Genomic DNA, 13,963 nt, shown 5'->3' on the forward strand with positions numbered 1-13,963 from the left:
TTAGGTTGTTTCCAACTCCTTGCTATTGTAAACAAAGCCGCGATAAAACATGGGAATGCATATATCTACTTGGATGTCATTTTATGGTCTCTTTAGGGTATATTCCCAGTAGTGGAATTGCTGGGTCAAATGGTATCTCTATTTGCAACTTTTTGAGAATGCGCCACATCGCTTTCCAGAGTGGTTGCACCGTGGTGTTTTTAAAGTCCTGTAGCAGGGAACTCAGGGCTGCAGAATTCCAAAGGCTTAGAGACAGCAGTGACTCCAAGGAGAAAGATAGGCTATCTGCTCTCATTTTGATAAACCTCAGAACCCAGTCAAGGGTTGGCACGCATCAGAACCAACTCAATGGCGTGAGTCAGGGTACTTGGTTAGTAAAGAAGCTCTGGTGTCCTAACAAGTAACTTGGTTCAAATCCATCAGCCCCTCTTAGAAGAGAGATGGGCAGTTTCTTCCCTTGAAGATTTACAGCCACAGCATGCTAATGGAAGGTATGGTGAGTTACACAGTGTCCAAGGGGCTGGCTTGGTTTACATGTCTCACATTATGACTGTAACCATTCATGAACATCTGTATTGATTCAAGTTGTGAAGTATTATTATCAATAAAGCTGCTCTCACCATTTTTCATTAGCAGCACAAAACACTGTGGGTACCACCAGACGTCCTGTGACGAGCACCCTTGTACATACCTTTTTGTGGAAACATGTTTTCATTTCTCTCTTGGAGTTCTTTAAGAAAATGCCTGCCCATTTCCCAAACAAGTTAGCACACAGAAATGTTTAAGTACTTCATGTCCTCGTCAATGTTTGGGTTTGTCAGTCTTTTTAGCATTTGAAAAAATTTTTTGGCTCTAAAGATATACCTCCTTATTGTTTTAACTTACCTGGCCCTGTTTAGTAGTGATGCTAGGGATCTTTTCATATGCTTATTAGTCATTATATTATTTTCTTTTGTTTTGTTTTAATCTTTTTTTTAAGTTTTTTAAATTTAAATAGCATTCAGATTATTACAAATATTTAGTATTGGCTTTCCATATTTCCCCCCTTTTGTTTTTATCATAATTATGTTATCATCTAGATGAGCATAGTCATTATATTCTTAATAAAGGGACTGTACATGTCTTTTGCACACTTTGGTTAGGTTTCTTTTCTTTGTTATATTTAATTACAGGAATTATTTTAGATTTTGGATACAAGTCTTTAATCAAATAGGTACGTTTCGTTATTTTTTTTCCTATAGCTTGACTTTTGTGCTTCTTGAAGAGGAGAAATTTCTAATTTTTATGATTTGGTTTTCCCTTTATGGTTTGTGATTATGCGATCTAACAAAAATTTGTGTATACTCTGATCAAGATGCTATGTTTTACTCTACAAGCTTTATAGTTTATACTTCTTTATGTGTATCTGTAAGGAACTCAGGTGCTGGAGTAGATGAAGTATTGGGCAATTAACCAAAAAAGGTCAGCAGTTCAAATCCACAAGTCCCTCAACAATAGAAATATGAAGCCATCCCCTCTTATTAAGATTTACAACCTCAGGAACCTGGCATGAGTTGGAATCAGACTGAGGGCAGTGGGTACCGTTTTGATTTATAACTATGACCTAACTTGGCTTCATTTCAGCATATAATGTGAAAGCGGTTGTTATAAGGTGCCATAACATTGAGTATGATTCAAAGATCCTAAGAACAACAGATCTGAAGTTTGCCGTATCCTGTACCATACTCACCATCTCTGATATACTCAAGCCCATCTTGTTAAGGGTCTTTCTCTTTCTCTGACCCTCCCCCTTTACAAGCATGATATCTTTTTCTAAGGACTAGCCCCTCCTGACAATATGCTCAAAATATGTGTTACATAGTTTCATCATCCTTGTCTCTAAGGAGCTCCCTGGTTGCATTCCCTCCAAGACAGATTTGTTTGTTCTTTGGCAGTCTGAAATGTATCAATTTTTCTTCTGTCCTCTTTATTTATGGTCTGTTTTACATGCATAAGAAGTAATTAAAAAGTAGGATTGGATCAGGCATATCTTCATTATTTAAACTGACATCATTGCTCCTTGACAACAGATTTGTCCATTGCAATTCATTTTTATTTACTTTTTTTTTATTTCTTTACGTGCTATCATGGATGATTGTGGATCCAAGTAAAATTAAATCCTTGACAGCTTCAATCTTTTCTCTATCAATCATAATATTGATCCAAATGAGGATTTTTGTTTTCTTGATGTTGAAATATAATCCATATTGAAAGTTATAGTCTCTGATCTTCTACAGTAAATGCTTCAAATCCTCTTTACTTTCTACAAGCAAAGTTGTGTCACCTTTATAGTGCAGGATGTTTATGAGTCTTCCTCCAGCCCTGATGCCGTATTCTTCTTTATGTGTCTAGTTCTCTGTGGTCTATGCTATGAGAGCTTTTTAAAAAATATTTTTAATAATTTCTTTAATTTTAATGAAAATTTACATAGACTTTGGATTTCCATTCATTCATTGTTGCACTTTTCTCCCTGCCCACCCCCCTCCCCAGTAGACTCTTCTCTTTGAAAAGTAAAACAAAAATTCTTTCAATGTATACATCCCTCCCCCCAGGTCCACTCCACTACGTAGTCTTCATTCTGGTCTCCTGTCATGACAATAATACCTAATCACATATCCCTTTTAAACAGTTTTCTCCCTCCTCTGTTTCAATGCAGTATACATTATTCATCTCATCTTTCTCAGTCTTCCCCCAACCCCTACGTCAGTCCCATTTTATAACAGTGCCACTATGCAGTATTTGTCCTTTTGCAACTGAGATACTTCACTCAGCATAATGTCCTCCAGGGTTACCAGTTTTGAATAATATTGCATGAATTCCTTGTTTTCAATGCAGTGTAGCATTCCATTGTGTGAATATACCACAGCTTCTCTATCCATTTGTTTGTTGATGGGCACTTAGGTTGTTTCCAACTCCTTGCTATAGTGAACAAAGCCACAATAAACATGGGTGTGCATATTTCTGCTTGAGTGGCAGTTATGATCTCTTTGGGGTATATTCCCAGTAGCAGAATTGCTGGGTCAAATGGTTTCACTATTTGCAGCTTTTTGAGAAAGCGCCATACCGCCTTCCACAGTGGTTGCACCATTTTACACTCCCACCAACAGTGAATAAGGGTTCCAGTTTCTCCACAACCTTGCCAACATTTGTTGCTTGCTGTTCTGTTAAATTTTGCTATTCTGACTGGGGTGAGATGGTATCTCATAGTTGTCTTGATTTGCATCTCTCTCAGAGTTAGGGATTTTGAACATTTCTTCATGTGCTTGTTGGCCATCTGAATGTCTTCTATGGTGAAGTGTCTGTTCATATCCTGTGCCCATTTTTCCATTGGATTATTTACCTTTATCTTGTTGTTGTGCTCAAGTATTTTATAAATTCTAGATATAAGTCTCTTATTTGACATGTCATTACCAAATGGTTTTTTTCCCCAGTCTGTGGCTTCCCTTTTTACCCTGTTGAAGAAAGTTTTGGATGTGCATGCTATGAGAGCTTTATGAAAAAAATTGAGTAGCATTTTCTTGTCTTCTAGCTCTGGAAGTATCTGAGTAAGATATCTTATCTGTTCCTTAAAAGTCTAGACGTCACCTCTGAGAGTTTGTTTAGAAGGTCTAGCGGGGAAGCACAGCTCTTCATATACCCTTGACCGAAGGACAGGGCTCCATCTGTCGCCGAAGGTTGTCCCCTTTGACTGAGCACGCAGCTTCAGGGGGGATTTTCACAAAGCACTGAGGAAGGGCACACCTGCCTCACCAGATCAGCAGGGTCAACTTTGGCAATCAATGGGTGACAAACATCGCTGCCAGATTGTCATCACATCCACCTCTAGACTTGTTTTATACCTTTCATTATTTAAATTGATTTAATGATTACTCAGATTTTCTGTTCAATTTTGGTATATTAAGTTGCCTAAGAATTTCATCTAGGTGTGTTCTAAGGCTTCAAATTCCCAGCATAAAATAATTTGAATATATTATTGCTGTTGCTTCAATTTCTGCAAAAGAATGCTTTTAAAAATTATTTGCCCCAAAGAGACCATAACTGACATCCAAGCAGATATACACACACCCGTGTTTATTGTGGCTTTGCTCACAAGGAGTTGAAAACAACCTAAGTGCCCATTAACAAACGAATGGATAGAGAAACTGTGGTATATTCACACAATGGAATACTATGCTGCATTGAAAAACAAGGAACTCATGCAATATTCAAAATGGGTGACCCTGGAGGACATTATGCTGAGTGAAGTATCTCAGTCACAAAAGAACAAATACTGCATGGTGCCACTGATGTAAAACAGGACTGACCTTGGGGCTGGGGGGAGGCTGAGAACGATGGTTTCAATAATGTATACTGCATTGAAACAGATGAGGGAGAAAACGGTTTAAGAGGGATACGTTATTAGGTATTTTTGCCATGGCTGGAGTCCAGAGTGAAGGCTGTATAGTGGAGTGGACCTGGTGCGAGGGATTGTAAAACAATGAAAGAATTTTTCTTTTACTTTTCCAAGAGGGTAGTGTACTGCAGCGGGGAGGGTTGAGAGGGAGAATAGTGCAGCAATGAATGAATGGAAAGCCAAAGTCTGTAAATTTTCATTGAAATTAATAATAAATTTTAAAAAAATAAAGAAGAATCAGTATTTGTGGGAAAAAAAAACCCACAGAAATCAGAAGACATGTTGCACTGGAGAAATCTACTGTCAAAGACCTCGCCAAAGTGCTAAAAAGCAATGGTGTCAGTTTAAAGACCAAGGTGCACCTTATCCAAACCATACTATTTGCAATTTCTTCCTATAGATTTGAAATTTAGACAATGAGTGAGGATGACAGAAGAATAGATGCCTTTGAATTGTGGTGTAAAATATAAAATATCCTATGATATGGGCTGCCAAAAGAACAAACAAGGCTTTCTTGGAGAAAGTGCAAGCAAGTTTCTGCCTAGAAGCAAGGATGATGAAACTTCATCTCACATGTATAAGAGTGTTGTCGGGGCTGGGGGCCCTCCTTGGAAAAAGATGTCATGCTGGGAAAGGTAGAGGAACAGACATAGAGAGAAAGAATCTCAAGAACATGAATTGATACAGTTACTGTCTCAATAGGCTTGAGCATGCTGGCATTTCATATGGTAGCTATGTGTCGTAGTTGACTTGGCAGCCCATAACAACAGTAAGAACAAAACAAACCTCAGGAACTTTGCTGATGTAGTCTGCAGGGAGTTGCCCTGTAACACAAAGACCTAACCTAACTCATGAGTGACTTCTCCAGAAAAAGAAAGGCAATCTCCTCCCTTCTGATTTATAGCGTTAGAGACCCAATGGAAGGTCAAGTTTAAGTCAAATCTAATTTGACAGCAATGGATGAAGTACACCTGTGTCTTCCTTTCTTTGTTCGCTCATCTTTACTGTATTGTTCTCTTTACCTCACTAGCCCCAACTCATCCATTCCTTACCATCTCTTGGTGTGTTAGTCAAGGTCCTCTAGATGTGTTCACTGCATTTTCATTTGCTTTTCTTATATATCTCCCATTACTCTGAATTGTATGTGTGGTTTATTTCTCTCTTCTCAGACTACAAATTTCTAAGACCAGGGCCCATGTGTTTGTGCCTTCCCCAGTCCCTAGGACTTGCTTTGCTACGTGCTGCATGTGTTGTAAAAAAAAACAATAAAAAAAAACCTGCTAAAAATGACACACGCCAGAATGACTTAAGTGTAAACATGAGAAACACTAAGTATATAAATGTTTTAGAAAACAGGTTGGCTGTATCTTCTGAAATTGAACATATCATGTAGTTTAGCACTTATACCCCTAAGGACACACTACACTCACACACACACACACACACACACACACACACCAAAAAAAGAAAAACAACCCAAAAAACCAAAATGAGTGTTTTTGGTCATAAAAAGACTTATTCAAGAAGGTTCCTAGGTGATATATTTGAAATATCCAAATCCTGGAAATCACTTAATTGTCCATTAGTAGCAGAATGCATAGATAAAACATAGTATATGCACACAAAAGATTACTAGACAGGTATAAAGATGTGCAAAAATGTAGATGAGCCTTACAAACATAATGTTTAATAAAACAATCCAGACACAGAAGAACAAAAAAAATTTGAGTGTTCATTCTTTTTACCTTGATATGTCTTTTCCAATTGCCAAAAATGCTGGTAATGAGTAATTGTATCTGTGAGCTATTTCACAAAAGAATCCATAGGTAGGATAGGATAAAACACCCAAAGTGGAATTGATCAAGCAGTAGTTACGTATAGTTCCTGTGTTGATCTTTCCCCATTTGCCCTCGATTTCTCCAGCAGGGGAGGCCCCTGCACGCTCTGCTGTCTCTCAGTGGTGGTGCTACCACAGATCTACATTTCCCAGATTCCCTGCCAACTGACTTCTCTCATTGTCATAAGTTGGAATTGACCCACAGCTGGCCCTCCAGCAGGTTTCCAGAAGCTGGGAGCTGCATGACAGGAGATTGCCCATCTTCCTCGAAGCAGTTGGTGGATTTGAACTAGCTATTCTTGGGCTGGCAACACAACTCCTTACCAATTACTCCACCAGAGCCCTCTTGCTGGCTGATTGTTGTTGTTTTGTACCATCAAAATGGGACCAACTCATAACTGACCCTCCTGTGGGTTTTCAAAGACAGTTATTTGCAAGAAAGATTTCCCATCTTTATCCCAAGGAGCAAATAGTGGCTTTGAACTGTCTGCCTTTGGGTTGGCACTACAAATCCTAAGCACTAAGCCAGCAGAGCTCCTTAATTTGCCAGCTGATGAAGTTTCTCTGGAAATAGCTGCATCCCACCAGAGACCTCAGCTTTGGCTGCAATGCCTCTTCCTCAATGGTTTCTCACTGAGCTCTGGTGCCACAGGGGAGACCAGCAGCCCCTGAACCCAGCACGATGCTCTCAGTGGGAACCCACCAACTCCGGAGTTTGGCTAACTCGGCATCCTCCTGGGTTTCTCCTTACGTTGTCTTCCTTTTGGAGATGTTTTTGGCTTTTTCTCTTCTTTCTTCTTTTCTGCTTCCCACTGATTCACATTTCCTTTCTGCCTCCTGAGTGCCAGGGAATATGTTTTTGCTGGCACTTTCTGCAACCTTCTCCAATTGAGCAGCACTTCGAGCAGCCTGCCTCCGATTCCCTGCCCCACCCCCCACCCCGGGGGCCCAGGCTGCCTTCCTCCAGGGCTCCTCTGGTGATCACGTTGTTCTTGGCCCTTCAGGGCTCCTCTGGGGTCACCATGGTTCTTGACAGTCTGCAAGCATATTTTTGAGTCTGCAAAATGATGTCTGTCTACTTGTGTTTCTAAAAGCAGAGTGATCTTCTTCTCCCTTGCTTCAAACGCTGTCAAAGGGTAGAAAAAGGAAATGACCGATGTGTGTCCCCATGCTCATACCTGAGAGCTCCAGCCACTCATCTCTACTGATTCTAACACTTCTTTCAGTGCCAAGGCCTGAAGCTGCATCCAGAATTCCAGCAGTTCTGGAGAATTAGAATCAATTTTCTCTGTGAAAATGATCTCTTCCCCTTTCCTGCCATGTCACCTCCTGGAACTCATTTCTGTTCTCTGCGACTTTGACCTGCCCCCCAGATTTTCCAGCTTCACATTAATGGTTTTCATCTGCTCACTTCCTGGGTCTGTGTCCTGGACATTTCCCGTTCTTCTCATAAAGGCCTGAGGGAACCAGCCTGTTCACAATTGCAAACCACCCTTCCTGCTTGGCAGAGCCCTATCTTCTACTTCACATCATTCCTCATGGCATTTGCCACAATTTGGCACTCTGTATATATTTTATTTTATGTATTACACAGTGATTATAACAATGGGCTCTCTTGTAGTAGAGATGACGATGGCACAGGATAGTGCAGGGTTACGATCTGATATTCATAGGGTCTAAATTGTACTTGACTCAATAGGCACTGAACCACCACAAATTTTACATATTTGTTTCATCTCTTTTATCTCCACTATTTTCCAAATTTTTAGTTGTTGGTACAAGTAATACACGCATTGAGAAAATTACACAATGCAGAATTCCCAGCCCAATGAAATATCACAGAACAAACACAGCTACAGGGCAAGGCTGAGGTCACAAACAGAAGTCCAACACCCCAATGCCCTTTGGACCACACTGCCCTCCACTTAATTGTCTGACTTATAACATACTGTAAAAGTAATCATCATACATGTATTCTTCAGCATCTGGCTCATAATTTTGTTTGCCAAGTGCATTCCTGTGGTTTGATGTCGGTGTAGATGATTCTTATTGCTATGTGACCTTTATTATTCCATTATGTTAATATTTCATCATTTACTTGTCCCTTCTGTTACTGGGGCCTATTTTGACTATTTCTGAATAGTGCTGCCAGGCATTGGTGGTTCAAAGGTAAAATTCATACCTTCTATGTGGGAGATCTGGATTCAGTGCACTTTACACACCATACATATGGCCAGTTCCAGTCAGTGGTGGAGTGGGTGATCCAACAATGAGGAACAGGTCACAGAACAATTCCATGATGAAGAGCAGAAAGAAAGGCCTGGTGATCTACTTCCAAAGTTCAGCTACTGAATGTTCAATGGGTCATCCAGTTTGGCCTATAGCTGTTCATGGAGATGATGTTTTACTGTCCATAATGATCCCATGAGCCAGGAGCTCATGACAACTACAGTGAGTGCACAGTGCTCCGTGAGCATCTTCTGCATGTCTCTGGCAATGCTGAGCATGCCTTCCTGCTGGGTGTGTACAAAGGATTGGAACTGCCAGGGTAGAGTAAATGTAGTGATTCTCAACAGCTCATCTTCCTGTGGTAACTAATTGCATTTTCTGCTTAACATACTTCAGGCCACACCAGTGGCATTAAGTCAGAAGCAAATGTGTGTGAGGCTGCACTTTGTCTTCCACACTGTTCAGGAGGCTTTGCTGCTCCTCCATCCAGGGCCACTATGGACACAGGCCACTTTCTTCCCTGTCTCTTCTGCGTGGTGCATTCTCTTCCTTGGTCTTACCCTGGGGTCCCCCAGAATGCCCAACTTGGGCAGTGCTAGGCATCCTGTCCTGCCCCATGCCTATCCCTTTGCTGATGGGAAGGCACATTCTCCAAGATTTGCCAGATAGCTAGAAGACAAGTCAATTGGCGTTCACTTAGCTCACTGACTTTCTGCTTATATTTTGTGGGTTTGGTTTTGGTTTTTTGGGTTTTTTTTCTGTGGATTTTTTCCCTTTGTTATCAACTCAGCAAGCTAGTTCACAAAAGAATCTTCCTACTTCATCTAACTTTCCACTCCAATCAGGAAAGTTGCTACAGAATCCAGCCTGCCCCATTTTAGGTTCCTTTGCTTCCTCTCCTCACTTCCTCTGCAGCAGCAGATGGTTTGCCCCCCTGCCTCAACCAAACCCCAACCAAGCTCTTCCCTGAACCCACACTTCCTAAATTGCTCAGGGTGAGTTCACCTCAAGGCAGGACCTGCTCCCTGCCTTACCACTTCCCCCTTAAGTAGCAATCTTACTGAGGTTCATTTTCACTCTTAATTTTTTTTCTTTCTATTCCTTTGTATGTGTGAGAGAAATGTGAGTGAAAGTTTACAGAGCAAACTGGCTTTCTACTCAACCATGCACGTTCATTTTTGAGTTTGTTATTTTTTTAATTTTATATTTTTTAATAATTTTAATGAACATTTACAGAGAATTTGGATTTCCATTCATTCATTGCTGCACTTCTCTCCCCGCCCAGCCCTCTCCCCCCCGCCCTCCAGTTCGCTCCTCTTTTTCAAAAGTAAGACTCCCTCCCTGGTACACAATCCCCCCGTACCCCTCCCACCGTCCCAAATACATTCCACTATGCAACCTTAATTGTGGACTCTTGTGATAACCATAATACCCTATCATACATCGCTTTTAAATTATTCAGTCCCTCATCTGTTTCAGTGCAGTATACACAATTTATGCAGTTTTTCTCAGTCTTACCCCCTCCCTGATATCAGTCCCATTTTACAGCAGTGGCACCATGCAATATTTGTCCTTTTGCGACTGAGATATTTCACTCAGCATAATGTCCTCCAGGCTCACCCATTTTGAATAATATTGAATGATTTCCTTGTTTTTCAATGCAGCGTAGTATTCCATTGTATGAATATACCACAGCTTGCCTACCCATTCATTTGTCAATGGGCACCTGGGTTGTTTCCAACTCCTTGCTATTGTGAACAGAGCTGCGATAAACATGGGTGTGCATATATCTGCTTGGATGTCAGTTATGGTCTCTTTGGGATATATTCCCAGTAGTGGAATTGCTGGGTCAAATGGTATCTCTATTTGCAACTTTTTGAGAAAGCGCCATACCACCTTCCACAGTGGTTGCACTGGAGTTTGTTATTTTATATTGTTTTCCTTGCAAAGTTCATATGTACTGTACTTCACACCACACACATAGTGTTTTATGGCATTATCGTCCCCATAGTGTAAGCCCACTTCCCTGTGATGTTCATATCCATTCATCATGCTATCATGCCCCTGCCTTTCATCAATTATCCCTGCATAAATGTCCCCCTTGGACTTTGGCAGGGTGATTGCTTTGAAGGGCATCTGTCCCTGGTCTTCCTGGTCACCTTGCAGACTTGGCTATGGTTTGACTGAAAGTTGAGCTATGGGGTGAATTTTGTTCCTGGGCTGTGAGGGTCACTAGTGGTCATAGTCATGTGTTTCCCCCAGTGTCTACCCACACTTTGCACTCACTCTACCTACGACATTCTCCTGAGGTCAGCGGAAGCTTGCCCTAGCATCCTGCTGGAGGTTAAGAGCAGGTACACTGGAGAGTCTGCTTACAACTGTTCCTCTTCCTTTGTATTTCTACACCTGAAAGCTCAGGCTCAGTTGGCCTTTCTGTTGTCTACATGTGGTTTGTTGTACATAAGGTTTTCGGGCTCAGTTGCCCTTTCTGTTATATACATGTGTTCTGTTGTACATAAGGTTTTCAGAGGCCTGTTATTACAGAAGTGGATGGCCAATCCTTCCTAGTCTGTCTTAATCTGAATGTTCAGATTTAGGAGTATCTGACAGACAAGCAATTTACAGAACAGTGAATGATAAATCCCTCATTGTGGAGTTAACGACAGCGAGTGTCGTCCCTGCCCTTGGCCCAGTGTGTTGACCCACTTATTTCCCAGCTCCACCCTCCACCAGGATACCCCTTCACTTCTACCAAAACTCTTCAACATTTGTCTTCCATTGTCCAACTCTTAATCTGACAGCTTGTATCTGAAGTTTTCTTGGCTTCTGAGATTCCAAATACGTGAGCTCTTGACAATTTCTTATGCTGTGAACAGTGTCTCTTAAGTTTAGTGGTACTATGGTGATGAAGGAAGAAGTTCAAGCTGCTTTGAAGGAAATAGCAAAAAATAAGGCCCCAGGAATAGCTGGTATACCAGTTGACATATTTCAGCTAACAGATGCTGCCCTGGATGTGCTCACCAAGCTGTGCCAAGAAATTTGAAGAACAATCACTTGACCAACTAACTGGAAGAGATCTATATTTGTTCCCATTCCAAAGAAGGGTGACCCAACAGGGCGTGGAAACTATAGAACAATATCATTGATTTCACATGCAAGCAAGATTCTACTGAAGATTATCCAAAAAGGACTGGAACAGCACATCAGCAGAGAACTACCAGAAGTCCAGGCTGGGTTTAGAAGGGGTTGTGGTACTAGGAATATTGTAGCTGACGTTAGATGGATCTTAGCTGAAAGCAGGGAATTTCAGAGGAATGTCTATCTGTGTTTCATTGATTATGCAAAGGTGTTTGACTGTGTGGATCATAATAAACTGTGGCTGACTCTGAGAAGAATGGAAATCCCAGAACACTTGATCGTTCTAATGCAAAACCTGTACTTAGACCAAGAGGCAGTCGTCAGAACACAGCAAGGGAACACTGCATGGTTCAAAACTGGGAAGGGTCTACGCCAGAGATGTGTCCTATCTCCATACCTTTTAAACCTGTATGCAGAACAGATTATCCGAGAGGCTGGGTTCTATGAGGAGAAGTGTGGCGTCAGGATTTGTGGAAGATCTATTAACAATCTGCGTTATGCAGATGACACAACCCTGCTTGCTGAAACTGAGGACCTGAAATGCTTGCTGCAGAGGGTCAAGGACTGCAGCCTTCAGTATGGATTGAAGCTCAATGTCAAGAAGACAAAGATTCTCACCTCTGGACCAATTGACAGCATCAGGATAGATGGTGAAGAGATTGAGATTGTTAACAACTTTAGTCTGCTTGGCTCCACGGTGAACACTCTTGGCACCAGTAGCCAGGAAATTAAAAAAAAGTATTGCGATGGGAAGTTCTGCTGATATGGACCTCTCCAGGGTACTGAAGAGCAATGTGTCACTCTGGAGACTAAGGTGCGTCTGATACAGGCTATGGTCTTTGCAATCACTTGTTTTGCATCAGAGAGTTGGACAGTGACTGAGGAGGATAGAAGGAGAATTGATGCCTTTGAGCTGTGGTGCTGGAGAAGAGTATTGAATGTACCCTGGACTGCCAAGAAAACAAACAGAGTCAATCTTGAGAAGGGTTAAACCAGGCTGCTCCTTGGAGGTAAGGATTCCGAAGCTTCATCTGACATACTTTGGATATGTTATAAGGAGGGAGAGGTCCTTGGAGAGGGACATCATGCTTGGGAGGGTGGAGGGACGGCACAGAAGGGGAAGACCCTCTATGAGGTTGATTGATTCAGTGACTGGGGTAATAGGGATGGGTGTGCCAGAGGCATTGAGATTGGCACAGGATAGAGCAAGTTTTAGGGCTGTTGTACATAGGGTTGCTATGAGTCACAAGCGACTCAACGGCACATAACAACAACAACAACAACACTGGAGAGAGAGATCCATGTGCTGACCATGGTCATCTTAGACAAACTGCGTCCTATCATCTACTCTTGACTTCCCCACCTGCAAGGCTGTCTGGAGCATGGAGCATCCTGAGTACCCCATAAGAACCTTCCAGGTTTATTAATGTGCACACATCCTTACATAGCCCCTGACCCACTCACCTGGCAGAAGGCATTCGGTCAAGATGGTCTTCAGATTGCATCTTAGAAGGATGAAATAGTCTAGCGAAGCCCCTCTGATGTGATACATGAAGAGAGGAACTCCCCAAGTCCTTCAGAGACCCTCTGTCTCAAGTATCTATGCTGCTAAATAAAACGAGATAAATGGATGTCCTTAACAAATTTACCCTTTTCCATCTGGGGAGGCTGTTGTAGTGTACAGTCGAGTTGGAACACACCCATAGCTAACCCTCCTGCACACTTTCAGAGGTAGTGAGTCATACAGGAGGAAATTGTCCATCTTTTTCCTGAGGAGCAGCTTGTGGATTTGAACCACATGCCTTTGGGATTGCAGCACAGTTTCTTACCACTAGGCCACCAGAGCTCTTTGGGGAGGCTGAAAGTTCTAATTCAAGGTAACAGAGGTAGAGAAAAGGTCTTTCTCTGTGTAATTTCTGGAGGAAGGCCCTGACCTCCTTCCAATATCAGCAGCCCCAGTATTCCTTAGAGATCTACTTGTGATTGGGCATCTATTATTTTCCTGTGTGTCTAGCAAGTCCTCAGCACAGGTCCAAAGGATACACTTCACTTCTGACTTTTCTTTCTTGATGGTAAGCAAGCCCCTTCTCTCCGTTCACTTCATTCACCTTTTTATCTCTTGTAAGATACAAGATGCAGTTGCAAATAGAGATACCATTTGACCCAGCAATTCCACTACTGGGAATATATCCTAAAGAGACCATAAATGACATCCAAGCAGATATATGCATACCCATGTTTATCGCGGCTTTGTTTACAATAGCAAGGAGTTGGAAACAACCTAAATGCCCATCAACAAATGAATGGGTAGAGAAGCTGTGGTATAT

General features: G+C 41.7%; 1 protein-coding gene across 1 annotated transcript in view; it reads left to right on the top strand.

The window, feature by feature from the left end:
* The window catches only part of FER1L5 (fer-1-like 5 (C. elegans)), an 87,490-nt gene that overhangs the window by 51,887 nt on the left and 21,640 nt on the right, over nt 1-13,963 (top strand). The gene's annotated exons all lie outside the window — the stretch shown is intronic.

Source organism: Elephantulus edwardii, unplaced genomic scaffold, assembly GCF_000299155.1.
Source record: "Elephantulus edwardii isolate Elephantulus edwardi_28Jun2011 unplaced genomic scaffold, EleEdw1.0 scaffold00291, whole genome shotgun sequence".
In the NCBI taxonomy this organism is placed as follows: Eukaryota; Metazoa; Chordata; class Mammalia; order Macroscelidea; family Macroscelididae; genus Elephantulus; species Elephantulus edwardii.